This window comes from Silurus aristotelis (genome assembly GCF_946808225.1).
Source record: "Silurus aristotelis genome assembly, chromosome: 3".
In the NCBI taxonomy this organism is placed as follows: domain Eukaryota; kingdom Metazoa; phylum Chordata; class Actinopteri; order Siluriformes; family Siluridae; genus Silurus; species Silurus aristotelis.
In genome coordinates this window covers 23,678,457-23,682,983 of record NC_139576.1, presented here as the reverse complement: position 1 = coordinate 23,682,983, position 4,527 = coordinate 23,678,457, and positions in this window count along the sequence as shown.

The following is a 4,527-nucleotide window of genomic DNA, read 5'->3' as shown; positions in this document are numbered from 1 at the left end:
AGTCTTATACAGTCTATATGGTTAGTAGCTCCTAGTTTTATCACAGATCCAGCATCAGCTTCTCCATGCCAGAGCCTTTAAACACTCCAGGAGGTCCAATGTCAAACTCCACACATGTAGTGGGATCCAAATGGCACTGGTACGTCTCTAGATGGTTCGGGATGTTTGCAAGTTCGGCATCTACTTCTTCAAAGGTCCGTAATCATCACGAGGTGGGAGGTGACTGGAGCTGGCCAAACCTCAGGGTGTCTCGGGATGGGGAGAGAAAGAGAAGCAGTGGAGAGGAATTAGCGTAGCTGCTGTTCATGATATTAACAGCACAAGTTGATAATGTGCATGTGATCAGATGTTCTGGAGCACAAAGTTATGATATGTGATGCGTGTTATGTGTAGGCTTTGCTAAAAAGATATGTTTTTAATCCGCACTTAAACTGGGTGAGTGTGTCTGAGCCCCGAACACTGTCAGGAAGACTATTCCAGAGTTTAGGAGCTAAATGTGAAAATGCTCTACCACCTTTAGTGGACTTTAGCCGACAGACCAACCCGAACCTCCACTCTCCTACACTGCTCCTTTTCCTGCCGTCTCTGTAGACATCTTCCTCCTCTCCTTCTCCTCCTTCAGCCAACAGTAGCCCAATTTCCAACGGTACCCTGTCGGCTAACGATACCTGTGGCACATGTTTTACGCTGGATGCCCTTCCTAACGCAACCCTCCCCATTTACCCGGGCTTGGGACCGGCACTAAGAGTGCACTGGCTTGTGCCTCCCTAATGGCTGGGTTCTTATTCAAATATGGATAATGTTCAAAAAAAATTTAATTCATTAATTTGTTATTAAATGTTGTTAAGAACAGAGCAAAAGAAGGCACAGGTTCCCTGGTCTTTGAAACATTATTAGTTCTATCACACTCAATTCAACTTAGCAAATGCTGTTAATTAAGCTGATTTGAAGTCTTTAGAGAGAAGTAAAAATACTTTTCCTAATGAACATATTCTTTTAAACGTTTCAGTCTAGAATCTAGATTTTTCTTCCATCTCTACCCCACATGGAGCTCTTAAAGGGTCTAAGAAGATCCCCTGCAACAGAGGGTTTGACTTTCAGAACTTTTCAGACTTACCAAGTCAATCCTTTTGGAATGACTCTAACAATAAGCATATAAACAAATCTTCAGGATTTTATTCTTCATCACTGTGTGAAGATTATTTGTTGACTCTGCCATATCAATCAATTAATTCTAGTTCTAATTAAAGTTTACCCTTCAAACCAGTGCTCCACATTCAGTCTTCCAAGTCCGTTTTCTTTCTTTTTTGCGCTTTCTTAAGTGAGTTTAATCCTTAAGGATGAACAAGGATGAATCACTCCTTTCCCTCTTTCTAATTAGGCAACTACAAACATGAAAACACTTTTCTGACAAGATTTGAAAAGTGCTCTAAAATCATCAGAATTTAAATGATGCTATTGTCTGTCACAGTGACAAACTAAGTTGAGTAGATGTGAGCTGTAAATAGGACACGCTTCATATATATGTAAACATGGTTCATTACAGATTGTAGTGAGTGGGATGGGTGCAGTGGAGAGTGACTAAGATCTGTTGGGACTCTTTTTGGATGGAGCTCAGTTTCCCAGTGGCAGATGGCTGAGAGATGGACTGATCGAGCAGTGATGAGAGGGAAAAAAAGTTGTTTGTTGTGTTGATTAATTAAGCAAAGAGAAAGACTTTCATGAGTGTCCAGACTTTTCTTAGTGCCTGTCGTGTTTACTGGTAATTGGTCTTGCATAGAAGAGCATTTTTTCTCCTTAAAGCAGCAAATTTTATCCAAGAGAAATTACTCTCTAGTTTATAGAGTTCTTTGGTTCTGCTTGAAAGCCGTTACGAATGGAGTTGGCTATGTAGGTCAACTGAAAGCAGCATGCGTTTTTCTCTCTTTCCAGCCAAAACCAGCCACAACCATTTATTGGTTGGTATTTCAAACTAGTGGGATTCTTCCCTATTAAAAGGAAAAGATTGGTTTAAACCAGAATAAAAATTTTATCTAATTCATTCAAATGAAAGTTTGATTTTTATTGCTTTTTAATATTGCTTTAAAGATTTTTAGTTTGTGCAAGATGTTTCCCATGTAACTCACCTGTTTTTTTAGCACTGTTTTTTTTTTTTTAGCACTTTCTGGCTCCAACCTCAGGAAGATTCCACAAGGTCTCTTTTATGTTTGGCTAAGATTCGCCGAATTAATAACATCACTTTGCTGTGTTTTCTCACTAGAAAGTTAATGTGGAGTGTCCTGTAGTCTGTGGGAGTTAACATTTTAACACCTGCTTGCAAATGCACAGAAAGCCCAAATTCACAGTCATTACTTTCATTGCATGAGCATAAATATACCAATATACTCTTTGGGGTGTGTACAGGCCTAAGGCTGGGTGTGTGTGTGTGTGTGTGTGTGTGTGTGTGTGTGTGTGTGTGTGTGTGTGTGTGTGTGTGTGAGTGTGAGTGTGAGTGTGAGTGTGTGTGTGTGAGTGTGAGTGTGAGTGTGTGTGTGTGTGTGTGTGTGTGTGTGTGTGTGTGTGTGTGTGTGTGTGTGTGTGTGTGTGCGTGTGCGCGTGTGCTTGTGCTTGTGTTTAAAAAGAAGGCCTTTCGACAACAAGGATGTAAAAAAGATGACATGGTTAAGTTTTCACTGAGAGTTTGTACTACAGTTAATGCTCTGACCGGAAAAATTTCAGACCAAAATAAACTGGTGCTAATAAGAGATGGGGATTCATCTTGACTGATGATATTTGACTCATGATTTAAAAGCTTATATGTAAAAAATCAAAAAATAAAAAAAATTATTTATATATATATATATATATATATATATATATATATATATATATATATATATATATATATATATATATATATATATATATATATATATATATACCCAAATGAGGATAGTTCTCCTTCTGAGTCTGGTTCCTAATTATATAAATATATATATATATATATATATATATATATATATATATATATATATATATATATATATATATATATATATATATATATATATATATATATATAAGCTTTTAAATATTATCATTACTGGCAGGTAAAAAAAATATTTTCTTCTTCTCTATGATTTCTTTGAAAATAATTATTGTGGATGCTTTTTTAATAATTTTTTTCATTATTGGTGAAAATGCTGCTTATTTGTACATTGTTTTTGCTTATGCATTTTAAGACGGTTGTAAAAATGAAAAACTCGCTGTTCTATCAACACTATAAAAATGGCTTCTATTATTATTGTAAAATCAAATTTTCTGCTGATTATTTATTCAGGAGATAATCAAATTCAGATCTGAAACAATGATAATGGTATTGTGTGTGAGAGAAAGGGAGAGAGAAAAGGGGGACAGAGTGAGGAAGACAGGAGGGGAGAGTGATGAAGAATAAATTTTTAAGAGAGATGCTTAATTGCAATATAAATAATGCATAATTTTATTCTGTTAGTGTTACTTTGGGATAGACGAATTAGACATCACATTCATTGCCTCATATTTTTCCAAGCAGAGGCAGGGAAGGAGAAAGGGAAAGCGAGAAAGAGAGAAAGAGAATTACAATGGTTATGAAGTGTGGCCTGGGAATTCAGTATCTGACATTTTGACAGCTGTTCTGGGAAATTGTTCTTTTCTCTGTCTTGCATTTCTAGCTCTAACTTCCTCACACCCTTCCATCTTGTTTCAGGAGATGTGTAAGTTAATGGCATGTCTAATTTAACTATACAAAAAGTAACACTTACAGAATTAAAAGGTTTTACAATTACACCAGTCTTCTTTCTCATTTGTACTACTTTTTTACAGCTGCAATTTGTTTGATCAATATCAGTCGCAGATTTGTTGTCATCCGTTTCTCAATCATGGATCCTTCTTCAAATAAGATTCTGATCATTCCATAGGACTGACAGTCCCTTTTATTTGGTTACTGCATGATTTCAAACAGCTGGCCTCAAAGCAGGAATCTCTATCTGTATGTGTTTAGTGCTCAAATATCCATATCTACATTCAGTTTTAAATACAGGTGGGTTTGGCCTAAACACTATAAAATACTGGGAAAAAAAACAGATGTAGAAATGGTATCAGAATCAACATAGACCACCTCTGACAGTTCCTCAGCCTCAGTTATATCGCATTCAAGTTGGTTAATTTTTTCTGAAATATAAATAAACTAGTAGCCTAATTTAAACAGGTGCTGTAAATGCATTGTGCTACATCATCACCATATTCAGCATTAAACATCACTTTACACCATGTGGCCAACAAATATGGCCATGAAGAATTACAGTAACTCCCAACCACCAGAAAGACTGTCATGTTCACATTCACCATCTCAGTAATCACACACAGGTTCACAATCACTGCCACGCTATTTAAAGGATTCTCTCTTAATAACAATCATACAATTGCACTCCCTTTTTCCTTCTTTTGCATATGCTTGATGTCCTAGTCACCAATTGATATCAAGCCTTATATTCAACATTATTTATAGCT